An 18183-nucleotide genomic window follows, 5' to 3' on the forward strand; every position below is an offset into this window, starting at 1 on the left:
TTATTTAGAAGATTTATTTATTTTTGAGACAGAGAACACAAGCTGGGAAGGGGCAGAGAGAGAGAGAGGGAGACACAGAATCGGAAGCGGGCTCCAGGCTCCGAGCTGTCAGCACAGAGCCCAACGCGGGGCTCGAACTCACGAACCGTGAGCTCATGACCCGAGCCGAAGTTGGACACTCAACCCACTGAGCCACCCAGGCTTGCCTCTACTGTTTATTTTTTAAGGAAAGCAATTCAGGCATCCTACGTTCCCTTACTTCCGTTTAAGGTAATTAAGAGAAATACATAGACAATATGGAACCAACGCGAAAGTGGAAGAAACCAACTGAAGGTCAAATCACAATAAAAATTACCGGCAGGACCATGAGGGTGTGTACATCGCAGAGCCTAGACTCACGGGGGCATTTCTAGAAGTCACTGTGAGTCTGTTCCTAAGCCCTAATACCCGATATCAGAGGAAAGACGTATATAGTTTCCGGAGTCTCGTATCCACGAGAGCAAACTAGTTGTCCAGAAGCCCTGATTTCCTGAAATGGAGACCTGAGGAGTTTCTGTCAGGTGACCTCGTGCAGGGGACATGGTGTGACAGAAAGATGTTAGGCTTTCTGTTCTTCTAAATATTAAGCAAAAAGCTGTTTTCAAGTGAAATGATCTCATGACACATAAAAACATTGTCCTTTCACTGTGTGCTTTATCCCGAGCGCCCTTAAAGACAGGCACTGTTCGCAGCGCATTATGTCAAACTCAGAGAGCCACACAGAGATTATTTTCTTATTTGAGTGCATTAAAATGCATGCGTGGTGTTTAGAGATGCAAATCATCTAGACAGACTCCTTGATTAGCTCTGGCTTCAGTCCAAATAGTTATAATAGAGTCCCCTTTCCCGTAAATCAAATGTTATGATTCCCAGACAAAGATCTTGAAGCATTCGGAAAACATTCGAGCGGTCCAGCATGAGGAGGCCCATGGAGCAGACATTTCCAGTGGATGTGTAACAGGTAGCAATATCCAGGACTTTCTCTGAAAGTCTTAGCGTGAGAGCAGCCTTAGAGTGAAAGCAGCCGAGGGCAGTGTCGTCGGAAGCATCTGCGAGGGCGGCATACATGCGATGTCTCTGATTTATAGTTACAGGAATCTGTTTTGCTCACTGCTGCTTTTCCAACACTTCTGGACGAATCTGAGTCCCTACGGTGTCTGGCCCCAGGGCTCTTTGTAACCAAGTAGGTATGGAAGACACCAGAGTTTATTCTTCAACTCGTTAAATCTCTAGAAAACAACCGACAAAGCTCTGTAAATATGGTGTGTGTGTGTGTGTGTGTGTGTGTGCGTGTGGCTAGAATCAACCATCACTAGAAAAAGTCAGCTTGCTGATGTTATCATCTTTAATATACCTTTTCTTGATTCACTTAAAAATAGTAAAAATAAAAAAAGGAAAGTGTAACATAGCTCCTATGCGTTTAGTTGTGTTTCCAGACCAGATTCAACTGTAATCATTTTACATAAGAGTGCTTTTAGATTAGTTGATTTTCTGTTTCATTTTTGTTGCACAGTACTCTATAAATATATGCCTTCATGTACTTTTCTTAAAATGATTGTAAGGTTTCAGCATATCATGATTTGTGTAAATGCTCTATGAGTGTTAAGATTGTGTCCAGTTTTCAGGGCGCCTGGGTGGCTCAGTCAGGTAAGCGTCCAACTTTGGCTCAGGTCACAATCTTGCGGATCATACGTTCAAGCCCCGCGTTGGGCTCTGTGCTGACAGCTCGGAGCCTGGAGCCCACTTCGGATGCTGTGTCTCCCTCGCTGTCTGCCCCTCCCCTGCTCGCGCTCTGTTTCTCTCTTTCTTAGAAATAAATAAGCATAAAAAAATTTAAATACCAAATAAAAAAAGAAAAAGATTGTGTCTGGTTTTTACTTTTATGTTTTACGTAAAGCTGGGGGTCAGCTACAGCTCCCCTACTCCATTTCTGGGACCCTAAGTGAGCACGCAGCCCTGCTCCAGCTCCCTGCTTGTCCCATAGAGGAAATAGAACAGTGTCTCTTAGAGGTTCTGTTTCGAGGTGGCTCATGTGACTACCCATACTATTTCACTGGGCAGACCAATTCAGATGGCCAAGCCCCCAAAGTCACATCATCCCCACGTAGAGGAAATGACTCATCTGAACAATCATACAATCCCGCACAACCACTGAGCTTTCCCACTGCTCTGAGGTATAATAACCCGTTTGCATTTTAGGGTAGCATTCAATGTCCAGCTACATAGTATTATTTACAGAAAAATTTTAACGTTTATTTATTTTCGAGAGACAGTTTGTGAGCAGGGAAGGGGCAGAGAGAGAGGGAGACACAGGACCCGAAGCAGGCGCCAGGCTCCGAGCTGTCAGCACAGAGCCTGACGCGGGGCTCGAACCCACGAACCGTGAGATCGTGACCTGAGCCACTGTGGGACGCTCAGCTGACTGAGCCACCCAGGCGCCCCAATCATTTAATCTTTAATATTAAACATCCCCGGTGAGTTGTGCCGGGCATTGGCACTCAGTGAGTAACACGAGGTATTCCAGGACTGGACACAACTCAGAAAACCGATTGCTGTTGCATGACCTGTATCAGACGTCTGTTCATTTGACAGCTGGGGACTCAGGCACAGGAAAACCAGATCTGGAGCACGGCAGCGTCAGGGTGTAAATAGAATCCAGAAAGCAGATTTCTGTCGTTATGTATTTACGTCCAATTTCCTTTCAGTGTTTAGTTCTTGCCTTCCTGCTCCGCAGCACAGAACAACATTTGTTATTTGATGGCTTGACTATTTTAGTAAATCTCTTAAAACTATCTTTTTAAGTTAATCTTTAGTCCCTGGAAAAAATGATACACAAAAAATTATATAAAATTGACAGTTACCTAATATTGTCGGGGCTGCGTTGGCACTTTCCAAAATGTTATGTAGTTGATGAACAGTCCAGGCTAAATTTCTCGGTAACCACATGTGTTAAAAGCCACCATTTGCTTTGTGACACTTAGTAAAGCATTTCCCTCTCCTCTTTCCAACAAACAGAAATCCTACCTTTAGTTTCTACAATATTGACATGAAATGTCACTGTTGTTTGAAATCTTTCAAATTCAAATTGTATCACTCATTAAGATGAGCATTTACAAAATCTCTTGAGGAAAATAAAGCTTTAAAAATTATACCGAAGTTCTGAAATATTTAATTTGTTTCATCAATATTAAAAGCAATATCATTCCAGCTTTTAAGACAAAAGTTACTTCATAATCCCCTTATGTCTGTGTTTTTGCTCTCTTCTCTTTTTTTTTTTTCCTGCATGCATACATGAGTTTTACATATTTATAGCAAAGTTACCATTTTGTACTCTCCTTTGGTTACTTTTCTTTAAAATCATTAACAGCTACACTCTGTTCTATCAAATCAGTAAACCACAATCCACTTTGTATGATTAAATAGTACCCTAGTTAAAAAGACTTGACTGATTTCCAGCTTTTCATTAATACATAATACCAAATAAAATAACTGGCTTTTAAAAGTTTCCTTATTTATTTTGAGAGAGAGAGAGAGAGCACGAGTGTGGAAGGGACAGAGAGAGAGAGAGAGAGAGAGAGAGAATCCCAAGCAGACTCTGTGCTGTCAGTACAGAGCCCAACATGGGGCTCGATGTCAGAACCATGAGATCATGAACTGAGCCGAAATCAAGAGTCAGACATGTAACCAACTGAGCCACCCAGGTGTCCCTAAAAATAATTATTTTTATTTTTATAGGTTTTCTTTTCTTTTCTTTTCTTTTCTTTTCTTTTCTTTTCTTTATTTCATTTCAATTTTTGGGAAAATACTATTCTCATAAATTCCTAGGAGTGACATTACTGGGTCTGAACGCTTTCTTGGGCTCTTGAAATCTATTGCCAAACTGCTTTTAAGAGACAGATTTTTCAATTTACAGATCCAAGTTATGTATTAGAATGTGTGTATTAAGCCATCATCAATTATCAATATTGAAAATTTTGGGGGCTCCTGGGTGGCTCAGTCGGTTGAGTGTCCCACTTCGGCTCAGGTCATGATCTCACGGTCCATGGGCTCGAGCCCCGTGTCAGGCTCTGTGCTGACAGCTTGGAACCTGGACCCTGCTTCAGATTCTGTGTCTCCCTCTCTCTCTGCCCCTCCCCTGCTTGTGCTCCGTCTCTCTCTCAAAAATAAACATTAAAAAATTAAAAAAAAAATTTGCTGCTGCATTTTAATACTTTTGGCTTTAAACATTTTTTCTGTTCTTGAAGGTATTTTTTGATATTGTCATTATTGCTCCTATTGGCAATAGTAATAGTGTGAAATATACAGGTGATGTGTTCCCTGGTGACCTTTATTTCCTGGGGCTTTGTTTTTAATGTTTATTTATTTTTGAGAGTGAGAGACAGAACATGAGCAGGGAAGGAACAGAGAGAGAGGGAGGCACAGAATCTGAAGGAGGTTCCAGGCTCCGAGCTGTCAGCACAGAGCCTGACATGGGTCTTGAACCCACAGACCCTGAGATCATGACCTGAGCCAAAGTCAGACGCTTCACTCACTGGGCCACCCAGGCGCCCTGTTTCCTGGGGCTCTTCACATTGTTACATATAAGGTGTTCCAGCTATCCTTGGCCTGTGTTTCAGATATTCTTTTAATTGCATAGATGTTTAATCACTTTGTACAATCAAATATGTGTACCATTTTATTGATCTCTCAGTCAAAGGCAGAAACCCTTCTGGTTACTTGTGCAGCTAGAACTGAATATGAACAATCGGTAGGTAGGTATAAAACGTTAACCACGGGCAGGTGGAGAGTGGGCGCTAGGCTATCAGGGACGTGGGGTCCACAGGAAGGAGTGGGGGGTGGGGGTGGCAGAGACGGAGCCCCGTCCTCCGAGGAGGGAGGGCTGGTCAGCTGGTGCTTTGCCTCTGAGCCCAGGGAAGGTGCAACCTGACCTCCAGAGTGGCTGCGGTTGGAGTGAGGGGGTATTGTCCTGGGGATGCAGGATGCCAAAGGGACAGTACAGGAAGGAGTCTGCCACTTCTCTGGCCACAGTCTCTTCCAGTATCTTCTCTGGGCAGAGCTTAACAGAGGCTGCAAAGCAGGAAGAGCCAGCACCTGAAAGTGAGAAGCGACCGTTGAGAATCTGCAGTCACAAGCCCTGGAAAATGGTTGCACTCCTGACAAAATATACCCCGCATGTACATCCTCCACGGGACAGAGAGGTGGATACACAGCATGCCTCTTTTTACCTTTATACCTTTCTTTACACCACAAAGGATTTGATGCTACTTTGCAGTAGTTGTGAAAATTCACTGTGTATCTCTCGGTCTGTTTAAGAATTTGGAATGTACTTATTTGGGGTCAATTCTACACCTTTGGTAGCATTTCGGGACAGCAAACAACAGGGTCCGTACTCCTGACCGTATTTTTATTTCCTGCCAGGCGATCTACCTGTTATCCCACCTTTTTTGTCTTTTTCTTATGAACACAGCAGAAAACAGAGTGGTAACATATATTCAGCTGAGTAACAGGCACTGGGCAAAGTTTGTCCCGTATTACCGTGCGCACTTGGTGGAGTTTCAGCTGAACGTTTAGCGTCCGAAGTGCATTGGGTCACTGGAAATCACATCACAGTTTGAGGATTTGGGGAATTAACAAATAATCTGGTTTTGGTTTTTGTTTGTTTTCTGTCCCCTCCCCCCCAACATACATGTTAGTTAAATGAATGTATGAATCTCTCTCTGTCTCATAAGTAACTAAAGATTAAAAAAAAATTAAATAAAGGGGCAGGGGGAGCCTGGGTGGCTCAGTCGTTAAACGTCTGACTTTGGCTCAGGTCACGAATTCGTGGTTCATGAGTTCAAGGCCCGCGTCGGGCTCTGTGCTGACAGCTCAGAGCCTGCACCCTGCTTTAGGTTCTGTCTCTCTCTCTCTCTCTCTCTCTCTCTCTGCCCTTCCCTGCTTGTGCTCTCTCTCTCTCTCCAAAGTAAATAAAGATTAAAAAATTAAAAAAAATTGAAAGTATGAATAACTAGGAACCTTTATATTTTCTGACCACCGACTACCAGTCTTCTGCTTTACCCCTTACTCCGTTGCTTATCCGCGCGTATTCCGTGATCTTATGTGGTATGATACATTTAACCATATGTTTCAGACATATTTACCAAGGAAATCATGGGAGCTCTCTGTCATTCAGAGCCTGCACAGTGCTCCTGTGAATTCTATTTTGGAAAACAGTGTTCTTTCTAATGGTTGCTATTGAGACAGGACCGTGGCAACTTCTAGTTTTAGTTCCCACACGTAAAGAGCTTACAAGTTGTCACTGGTCTTAGAGCAAGGAAAAAAAAAAGGAACAAACTAAAAATTGTCAACTTTTCAGGGTGCCTGAGGGGCTCAGTCAGTTAAGCGTCTGACTCTGGATTTCAGCTCAGGTCACGATCTCACGGTGTATGGGTTCGAGCCCCATGTCGTGCTCTGAGCTGACAATGCCTAGCCTGCTTGGGATTCTCTCCCTCTCTCTCTGCCCCTCCTCCACTCATGCTCTCTCTCTCTCTCTCTCTCTCACTCTTCAAATAAATAAATAAATTAAAAAAAATAAAAAAATAAAAAAATTGCCATTGGAGAAGCGAGGTCCCAGAGCAAACCGTCATCTGGTAATCTGGAAAGAGTCAAACGCAGAGGACCACATGCATGATGATCTTGACGAGTGGGTGCCGAAGGTGAGAATCAGCAGGAGCACTTGAAGGATGCCTCTGACCCTTTCCTAGAGGCAGAGTACAGTCCTACAGGGGATGGAGAAATTCCTGAGCCTGCATATCTGGGCGGGGGAGGGGGGGTCCACACTTGCCCTTCTTCTACCTCTGGGGACCCCATAAGTTCTCACAGGGAAGAACCGAGAAACACCCTCCTCTCTCCAGTGGAGGGGGGCACGAAGGGTGTATGTAACCATTTCGGAATATTCCCAGAGCCTTCTCCACACACCCCCAGCGGGGAGGTCTTCTCCTGGGCCTTATCTGACCTGGGGGAAGGGAAATTTCCCAACTCCCACCCTCTCCAGCCTTCCTGTCTCAACCAGGGTGTGCAAAAAAGGCGAGAAACATTTCTGAAGATCATAAAGACTGAGATTCAGTCATCAGGAGGTGGCATGCCCCCTCCCCGACTCCCTGCCTCCCCACCAGCAAGCTCCAGTAGGGTAACGGCTGTCCGGGCTGGAAAAACCGCAGGGCTCAGACCCATTTCAGGAGGAATTTTGAAGGAAACCCGAAGATAACAGGGGTGTAGAAAGAAGGATACTCGAGGAAATCGAGGCCTCTTACACAGACAGTCAACACAGCTCAGCTCATGGCCAGATGAATGTAAACCTCACACTACAGATCTATTTACCTCACTTCTTCCCTGATCCATCACCTCTGACTTTCGAAATTGCAAGGCGTACTAAAAGACAAGATAAGACCCAGTCTGAGAGGAGAAAGTGACTGATATGATACACAATTTGGAATAATCAGAGAGACACTTTAAATAACTTTAATAAAAAGGTACAGGATTTCTATAAGGGAAGTTATAAAACTCTGAGGAAAGAAATCCAAGAAGGTAGAAACAAATGGAGATATACGCTGTGTTCACGGACTGGGGATTCTGAAACTGAGAAGATGTCGATTCTCCTCACCTTTATCGAGAGATTGAATGCAACCCCAAGTGAAGTCCCAGCAAGCTATTGTGTAGATATTGACAAATTAATTCTAATGTGTATATGGTGAAAGCCCCAGAAAAGCCAATGTGATACTGAGGTAGAAGCCAATTGAAGGGTTGACAATATCCCATTTCAAGAGTTAGTATAGACTACAGTAATCAAGACAGCTTAGTACCAGTGGAATCTAAAGACACATAAATTAATGGATCCAGAGAGAAACCAGAAATGCCTTCAGCTCATCTTTGGTAAAGGAACAAGGCAATTCAATGGTGAAAAGAGTTTTTTCAACAGATGGTGTTGGCAGAATTGGATGTCCGTATGAAGAAATAATATGTATAGTCAGACTTTATACCTCACCTGAGTTAACTCCAAAGGGTCATACAGCTAAACAAAAAATGCAATAGTGTAACACTTAAGGCAAAAACAGAAATTCCACATGACCTTGGTTTTGGCGATGAGTTTTTAATAGGATCCCCAAAGCATGGGGGATGAAGGAAGGGAGTAATCCACTAGATTATGTAAAAATTAGAAAGTCTGCTCTTTGCAAGACCTTGTTGAGAGATTAAAACACAGGCGAGAAAATTTTTGCAGCATATGTATCTGTAAAGACCATGTTTCCAAAATATGCAAGGAACTGTAGAAACTTGACAATAAGGAAAAAAAAAAACCACCCGATTAAAAAATGGGCAAAAACCAGGGACCGCATGGAAGCAGATATACACATGGCGAATTAGCATATGTAAATATCCTCAATATCATTTGCTGTCAAAGAATTGTAGACGAGATACCTCTATGTCATCTTAGAAGGACTGAAATCCGGAACTCTGACAACGCCCAGCACTGGTGAGGATGTGGAACAACAGGGACCCTCGATCACTCCCTGGTGGGCCTTGTAAGTTGCCACAGTGCCTTTGCAAGGCAGTCTGGGAAATTCACTCAAAGCCAAGCACAGTCTCACGCTATGATTCAGCAGTTGATTGACTGGCCGGTCAATCCCGATGAATCCATCTGAAAATTGGTGTTCACACAAAAACCTGTACAAATGTTTATAGCAGTTTTAGCCATGATTGCCCCAAACCAGAGGCTCCCAAGATGCCCTTCAGGATGTGCCTGCATAAACACACTTGGTACATTGATATAGTGGGGTATTATTATTCAGCATTGAGAAGAAATGAGCTATGAAGCCACGAAAAGCCATGGAGAAAACAACGTCTATTGCTAAGTGAAAGATGCCAGGGTAAGAGTGTTACGCACTGTACGATTCCAGCTGTATAATATTCTGGGAAAGGCAAAACTGTGGATGCGGTAAAATGCTTACTGATTCTGAGAGTCCGGGAGGAGGGGGAGGAGCATTGGGGAATTTTGGGGAGGCAAAACCATTCCATGCGGAACTGCAAAGATGTTAGGCATTTGACGAAAACCAGAGACTTTATGGCATACAGAGTGAACCTGAATATGAATGTTAAAAAAACAAGTCAGGTAGGAGGCTGGGAGCCCAAGAAGAGTGCAGCCTGGCAGAAGCGGGTCTAATTGAGTTACACATGCATGAAAGGGCCTCAGGGAAGGGCATGGGGAGCGGGTGCTGACGTAAGTGACCTTGGAAGTGATTGGAGTCTGTGACACCAGGGGCAGAAGGATGCGCGTGTCCGCGTGGTACTCACTGCACTTGATAGCATGAGTCTCGTGGGCGTGTGGCTTAGCCACTCGAGACTGCCACACAGGTGCTGAAATGGAACATTCCAGTAAATGGATGGCCGTGGGGCGAGCCAGAGCTCTCGATTCTGGGGTGGGGGTTTACAGATAAATAAGGGAAAGAGGGTGGGATGGGTCACGTGCTGATGGCTTAAAGTTAGGGAAAGCCAGCGTGAGATCTCCTTACCCTCATGTAGGTATGGATGGTTGCACAGCTGAACATTTGTAGATGTGCAGTGTATAGACAAGCCCATATAAACGTGGGTAGTTTTTGCTCTGACCGTTGAGGGGGTGCGGAAGAAAAAACATCCCAGTGACAAGGACACCTAGGATTCAAATGTTGGTATCTGGCATCATTCGCCAATAAAAGGAATCAGGGCTCCTTGGAGAAGTGACTGGTTTGTGAAGGAAACAGTCAAGATAAGCCTGCAGCACCTTGTGAAAAAGAAAGGGAGCCTTCAAATGTGCACACACGCATGCACACAGACCACACATAGCCACACACGTGTACACATACCTGTACGCCCATTCACACATACACCACACACATCGATACGCACACAAGCACACGTATTTGCATGCAAACATACATGAACACCCATACACTCACACTGCACACACATGCACATAGCCATGCTCAGGTGCACACACATAGGCATGCACATGCACACACACACACATACCCACGCACACACCACACGCACACCACACATGCATGCGTGCTATGCACCCACCCTCACACGTGCGCCTGCACTCATACATTGTTGGGGGTGTGTCAAATGGCCACACCAACTGGCTGAACAATTTCAGCATTAAAATATATAAAATAGTTTGGGGTTATAACTCCAAGTATAAAATAAACATATTTGAGTCCACGCTAGTATAAAGAAATTATTGAAAAATTCATAAGCTGAGGCGAATAGACAATGGTCCCATGAAGAAGAATTCCAAATCCTCGCGTAGACCCACCACCCTCAAGTTGGGGAGCACTGTCACCCGCTCCCTAAGGCACACTGCACAGAGGGACTGACCTCAAAGTGTGCTGACTGCGAATGGGGACAAGAGTAACTTTTCAGTGGAGAAACCTGACAAACATGTGCCAGGTGACCAAGAGAGGCATCAACAGTCATGAATTACATTGACACTGTGAACCCAATATGGCGTCACAGAAATGGCGCTCTACCACTGTGGTCTTCTTCTTAATAGCCCCTCACCTGGTCTCATCGTGAGAAAGTTATCAGACACATTTTAGTCCTCAAAATGGGTCAAGGTCATTGGAAGAAGAAATAAAAACCTAAAAACAAGGAAAGTCCGAGAAAAGGCCACAAGCCAAGAGGACCCTAAGGACAATCAAATGGAGTGTGGGATCTGAGATGAGGTTCTGGAACAGAAAATTGGGCATTAGGCAAAAACTCAGAAAATCTAAGTAAACTGTGGACTGTCATGAGTTCAATTTCATTAATTGCAAAAAAATCATTGATTGCAAAAAACTTTACAACACTGAGTTAAGATGGGAACTCTGTACTGTTTTCCCTATTTTTCCATAAACATAACACAGACCTAAAAAATAAAGTTCTAGGGGCACCTGGGTGGCTCAGTCAATTAAGTGTCTGACTTCATCTCAAGTCGTGATCTCGCGGTTTGAGGGTTTGAGTCCCACATAGGGTTTTGTGCTGACAGCTCGGAGCCTGGAGCCTGGTTCGGATTCTGTGTCTCCCTCTCTCTCTGTCCCTCTCCTGCTCACACTCTGTCTCTCTCTCTCTCAAAAATAAATAAACATTAAAAAAAAACTAAAAAAAATTGAAAATAAAGTCTACTAAAAATGACTATAGTGGATGTCTTTGTGTATATATCTCTGTGAGCTTTGTTTATTTCTTTGAGATACATTCCTGGAAGTGATACTTCTTCATGTTAAAATTTGCTTCTTATTAGTTTGGGTATGATTTTAAAATATGGCTTGAAGGCTTTGCAGAGAAATGTTATCAATTTATACTCACGGTAGGAGTACATTAGATTCCCCGATTCACATACCATCAGAAATCCTGGGGATCATTAATTTGAAACATAAGTTTTCCTAATAAAAATATTTCACTAAAATATTATTAATGTGGTTGAACATCTTTTCATGTGAGCTTTTGACATTACCTCTGAAAATTTATGTGCTAATATACTAATTTCCAAACCGAATCTCCTAAACCTTCAATATTCATAAATTTATTCTTTTTTTTTCTTTTTTAGCATTAAAGCTGTTCCTGTCTCTTGAATCTTGCTGTCAGTGCTCCTCACATAGTTTTACTTACTAATCTACACAGAAAAGACCCCATCGTGGCCGCCATTGCAGAATCGGCTGCCATGTTCTTCCTCTTGCATTCTGCCCCTTGGTTGGACGCTGGCTCCTCCAGAGAAAAATACAGTTATCTGACATGATCTCTGTTTACAGTGGGTATATTCTTCCACAGATTACAGCGAGAGTGAACCTCTGACATATATCAAGTGCTCTTAATTGAAAGATTTTGTTAGTGGACTTACCTTAAAAATGTTTTTTAATGTTTATTTGTTTTTGAGAGAGACAGAGACAGAATGCGAGTGGGTTAGGGGCAGAGAGAGAGGGACACACAGACTCCGAAGCAGGCTCCAGGCTCTGAGCTGTCAGCACAGAGCCCGACACGGGGCTCGAACCCATGAGCTGTGAGATCATGACCTGAGCCGAAGTCGGACACTCAACCGACTGAGTCACCCAGGCACCCCAGTGGACTTATCTTTTTTAAAAAAAGTATTTATTTTATACTTAAAAGGAAGTCACATAGAAATGAGGTTGTGGTTAGTCACAAAAGAGAAACCCCATTATGGTGTTGATTCTCTATTACCGCTCTAAGAAATTACCACGACCCTAGTGACTTACACAGTGCAGATTTATTATCTTGTGGTTCTGCAGTTCAGAAGTCCACGGTGAGTCCCAGCATCTACGATGCAGGTGGGAGCGAGGCTGGGCTCCTTTCTGGAACCTGGGGGAGGTGGGGGTGTCTGTTTCATTATATTTTCTCTCTTCTAGAAGCTCTTGGCATTCTTTATCTCATGGTTCCGTTTGTCCATCTGCAAAGCCAGAGATGTGGCATGTCTGATCATTTCTCCATAGTTCTCTTCCCATGTGTGGCAACCCATTCACAAGACCCAAAGATTATGATGTAGACATTTTCAGGGAGGGGGGGCATTTTTCTGCCTCCTACATTCATATAGTTAAAAAATAAGCTTTTGGGGGCACTTGGGTGGCTCAGTCGGTTAAGCATCTGGCTCTTGAGTTCAGTTCAGGTCATGATCTCACGGTTCAGAGCCCCGTGTCTGGCTATGCACTGACAGCGGGGAGCCTGCTTGGGCTTCTCTCTGTCCCTCTCTCTCTGCCCGTCCCCCGTTCATGCTCTGTCTCTCTCTCTCTCTCTCTCTCAAAATAAATAAATAAAAATTACTTAAAAATAGACTTTTTTTTTTGTGGTTGGAATAACTATTTTAATATCTAAGAAGCAGAAGGAACAGTTTGCAAGGCAAACCCACAGGAGAAAATTCAGACAATAATAAGTTTATGTTTTGATGTGCTCTGCTCTTGCCTCTGTGACCAACGAGGGGATGTTTTAAATCCTGGCATTTTGGCATTTCAGGAACAGCGTGGGTCTTCCAGAGCCTGTGATTCAAATCCCCATTTCCTCACCCAATTCAAGGGCCACGTGCGTGTCAGGACTCAGACTTTAGCAGCAGTTAGTTGGAGCTCAGTCTTGAGAGTTTAAGACCTAAGGTGTGGGACTTGATATGGGTTTGGGGTGACACACTGGGACCCTATGAATCAGTAAGTTGATACTCGATGCCGGCTTTTGTAAGGCAACAACTTTATGCCTTCTGGTGAAAAAAAAATGGTGTATTCAGCGTAAGTTTGCGCAAAGCAAATGACATTGGTTTTCCCGGAGAACTCCTGACTTCTCGGTCTGCCCTTGTGTGTTTGATGAGCTCACAGCCTTTGTGCTGGGCTCCCCGCCTGCCATTAAAACCAGGTCTCGCTGTCTGCATCCCAAGAAGTGTAGCCATCAGGTCACCGACAAAGGGCCCAGGACAGAGGAGGGAAACCCACCATCCAATAACTTGCGTCTTTCCACTCTCATTAAGGAACCATGGAGTTGTTTCTTCCCAGCCAGGGTGGCCACACTGTGTGACTGTCACATAGTCTAATGGCTGTGAACAGGACAAGCATCGCTCTGGGTCACATGCCCAGTAGGGCTTTTAGAACCAGACCTTCTGTGGTTCTTTTTTTTTTTAATTTTTTTTTAACGTTTATTTATTTTGAGACAGAGAGAGACAGAGCATGAACGGGGGAGGGGCAGAGAGAGAGGGAGACACAGAACCGGAAGCTGTGCTGACAGCTCGGAGCCTGGAACTTGCTTGGGATTCTGTGTCCCCCTCCTTCTCTGCTCCTCCCCTGCTTGCGCTCTATCTCTTTCTCTCAAAATAAATAAATAAACATTAAAAAAATTAAAAATAAATAAAATGGAACTAGTGATCGTTACACTTTGGGTAAAACATTTAAATGTCCACAGCTCACCGGAATTATAGTGGGGATTCAACAAGTGTTCTGTATCTCTGACCACCTTCTTTCAACAAAGCCCTGCCTTCTTTTATTTCACAGCATTCATTAATAGAGTCAATTATTGACTTATTTTCCACTTTGTTTACTGGACTAGAAACCATATTTTTCTTCCATAGCTGTGTGTATCTGGCACTCAGCACAATTGAATGTACCTAACGTCTGCGGTATTTTCTAAGCGCATCAATACCCTTGCTAAGCTCCCTCGGTGTCTTATCATCCACTAAAACTGAAAGGTGACACAGTTCTAAACTGACTGCTGGAGTGATTATCTGCACCTCCAGTTGGAATCAGACAAGATCTGAATATAGACAGCCAGGCACCAGAGAAGGAAGAATCCACGACTGCACGTGGGAGTCTCGGAGATGGGGCCTGAGCCGTCGCGGCGCCCCTCTTGGGTCAAGGCAGTCTGCTTGCTTGAGGCATACAAGAGAGGAAAGTGCTGGAATCCAACGTTGAAACACTGTGGTTATTCCATTCTGATCAGGTAGAACCTGCTTAACCATTTGATTGGGAGTTTCAAATAAAAATTATTGGAGAAGCTACACCACATAGTTGACGTGGAGTCAGAGAGTTAGTCAATAGATATTAAAAAAAAATTTTAATGTTTATTTTTGAGGGAAGGAGAGAGAGAGAGAGACAGAGAGAGGGGGAGACACAGAATCCGAAGCAAGGCCCCAGGCTCTATGCTGTCAGCACAGAGCCCGATGTGGGGCTCGAACCCACGAACCGTGAGATCATGACCGGATGCTTAACTGGCTAAGACCCCGAGGCACCCCCATCAAAAGATGTTTTTTTTTAACCCAAACAGGATCCACTGGGCAGCTAATGAAGTTTGGTTTCAATGGTACAGATCTCTTCTCAGGCCTTGGAATGCTTCCAGCAATCTGTTTGCACAAATACATGTTTCTGTAAAATTTGCAATGCCATATTTTTAATACTTTCTCTCTCTTACCTCCCTCAATAATGTCACTACTTGGGCTTATCTCTTCCTCACTTTTCATGTCCAATCTACTTGACCCTCCAGAGAAGGTCCATTTGAAAGGGAGACTCTGATGGCTCCTGGGCTGCAGGGCTTCCTCATGGGATCCGTGTTTCCAAGTCAACATTGGCCACATCCTGAGGACAAGCACCGGGCTCTTCAGGAGCTCTTTAGTTTGCTCACAGAGGTAATATTTGCCAGGACAGAGGATGCCTGACTTCAAGGTTGGACACATAGTGACACCTTGGAAGGAGTTTCCATCTGCACTAGCAGCAGTCAAAAACTAAAAATAGGTTTTTACCCCCCCCCCCCCCCCCCCGCTTTGTGATCTTGAAGAAATCTATTCAAATTGAAGGGCTTCTATTTGCTCACTTTGCAAAGTATGAAGTTAGAACTTTGCATCCTGATAATAACACCAAAACGAGGTGCTTTTTAAGCTTTTTCTGTATGTGAGGCACAGTGATGATCCCTTTCATCTTGGGAACAGCCTGCAGAGACTCAAAATGGCCTTCCAATAACAGATAACACTCTAATATTATTGGAGGGAAGCACAGGGATAATTCTTTATGACCTTGATTCCTAACGGATTCTTGCATTTGACACCGAAATGACAAGCGACAAAAGGAAAAAAAAGTAGATACACTTCACAGTTTAAATTTTTTTAACGTTTATTTATTTTTGAGACAGAGAGAGACAGAGCATGAACAGGGGAGGGGCAGAGAGAGAGGGAGACACAGAATCAGAAGCAGGCTCCAGGCTCTGAGCGGTCAGCACAGAGCCCGACGCAGGGCTCGAACTCACGGAACGTGAGATCATGACCTGAACCGAAGTTGGACGCTTAACCGACTCAGCCACCCAGGCACCCCACTTCACAGTTTAGAATAGACTTCATTAAAATTAAAAAAATTTGCACATCAAAGCATTATCAAGAGAGTATAAAGATAGTGTGCCTCATGGAAGCAAACATTTGCAAATCAGGCATCAGGTAAGAGTGTAGTACCCAGAATACATGAAGAACCCTCACAACTCAACAGGAAAATGACAAACAATCCAGCTATAACAATGGACAGCGGCCTTGAATGGATCCGTCCGCAATCAAAAGCATACAGATAGCCAGCAAACACACGAGAAAGGTTCAGCATCATCCGTCATTAAGTAAATGCAAACTGACAACATAAAAAGATGTCACATCACACACACTAGCATGGTTAAATTTTTTTTTTAATAAAATGGAATTAACATTTTAATTCCTGTTGGCCAGGACGTGGAGACACAGGAGCGGTCATATGTTGCCTATGGGGATGTGAAAGGAGTGCAAGCTGTGACTCTAAAAGTTAAAAGCAATTACCGCATGAAAAAACGCTCAACATTGCTCATCATCAGGGAAATGCAAATCAAAACCACGTTGAGATGCCACCTCACACCTGTCAGAATGGCTCACATTAACAACTCAGGCAACAACAGATGTTGGTGAGGATGCGGATAAAGAGGATCTGTTTTGCATTGTTGGTGGGAAGGCAAGCTGGTGCAGCCACTCTGGAGAACAGTATGGAGGTGGCTCAAAAAACTAAAAATACAACTACTCTACGACCCAGCAATTGCACTACTAGGTATTTTTTTTTTAATTTTTTTAATGTTTATTTATTTTTTGAGAGAGAGAGAGAGACAGAGCACAAGCAGGGGAGGGGCAGAGAGAGAGAGGGAGACACAGAATCCGAAGCAGGCTCCAGGCTCCGAGCTGTCAGCACAGAGCCCGACGTGGGACTCGAACCCACGGTTCTTGAGATCATGACCCGAGCTGAAGTCGGACGCTCAACTGACTGAGCCACCCAGGTGCCCCTGCACTACTAGGTATTTATTCAAAGGATAAAAAAATGCTGATTTTAAGGGGCACATGCACCTCAATGTTTACAACGGCACTAATGATAATAGCCAAATTATGGAAACAGCCCAAATGTCCATCGCCATCGACTGATAAATGGATAAAGAAGATGTGGTGTGTGTATACACACACATATATATATATATGTGTGTGTATACACACACACACACACACACACACACACACACACACACAATGGAGTATTACTCAGTGATGAAAAAGCATGAAATCTTCCCATCTGCAACAACATGGATGAAACTAGAGTGTATTGTGCTAAGAGACATAAGTCATCCAGAGAAAGACAAATATCATATGCTCTCACTCATATGAGGAATTTGAGAAATTCAACAGATGGACACAGGGAAAGGAAGGAAAAATAAAATAACGACAGAGAGGGACACAAACCATAAGAGATGTGTAAACACAGAGAACAAACTGAGGGCTGCTGGAGGGGAGGTGGGGGTGATGGGCTATATGGGTGATGGGCGTTAAGGAGGGCGCTTGTTGGGATGAGCGCTGGGTGTTGTACGTAAGTGATGGATCGCTGGGTTCTCCCCCTGAAGCCATGACAATGCTGTATGTTTAACTTAAATTTAAAGAAAAAAAAAAATAGTGCCAGCACATAGTATGTGCTGTATGGGAGTTTGCTTTTCTTCCTCATCTAACTGTTACTGTTGTGATGATAATGATTATTAAATTGATGGTCAGGACTTAGAAAACAAGTTACAATTACCATATGACTCTGCAATTCCGCTCCCAGGCATGTACCCAAAAGAAATAAGAACACGTGCCAAGTTTGTATGCCTACCTAGAAACTTGTATCCCAATGTTCATAGCAGCATGGTTCCCAAGAGCCAAAAGGTGGAAACAACCCAGTGTCCATCAATGGAAGGATGGACGCACAAATTGTAGTAAACATGTGCTATGGAATATTATTCAGCCAGAAAAAAATAAGGTACTGATCCATATGCCAACTTGGATGACTCTTGTCTATTTCCGAATAATATTATCTTGAATATCAAATAGTATGCTAATCAGAAGAATCCAGCCCAAATTATCACACAATGATATGAGTCCTTATATATATGATTTATGCAGGATGGGCAAATCCATAGACATAGGAAGCAAATGAGTGGTCGCCAGGGGGATGGAGGAAGGGAGGAATGGGGAATAATTACTTTCAGGTGATGAAAAAAAGAGTGAAGAAAGGTGGTGGGTTACAGCACGGTCAATGCACTAAAGGCCACCAAATCGGGCACTTTGTAATGGTGAATTGTATATAATATGAATTTACC

The sequence above is a fragment of the Panthera leo genome, chromosome A2 (genome assembly GCF_018350215.1).
Source record: "Panthera leo isolate Ple1 chromosome A2, P.leo_Ple1_pat1.1, whole genome shotgun sequence".
Classification (NCBI taxonomy): domain Eukaryota; kingdom Metazoa; phylum Chordata; class Mammalia; order Carnivora; family Felidae; genus Panthera; species Panthera leo.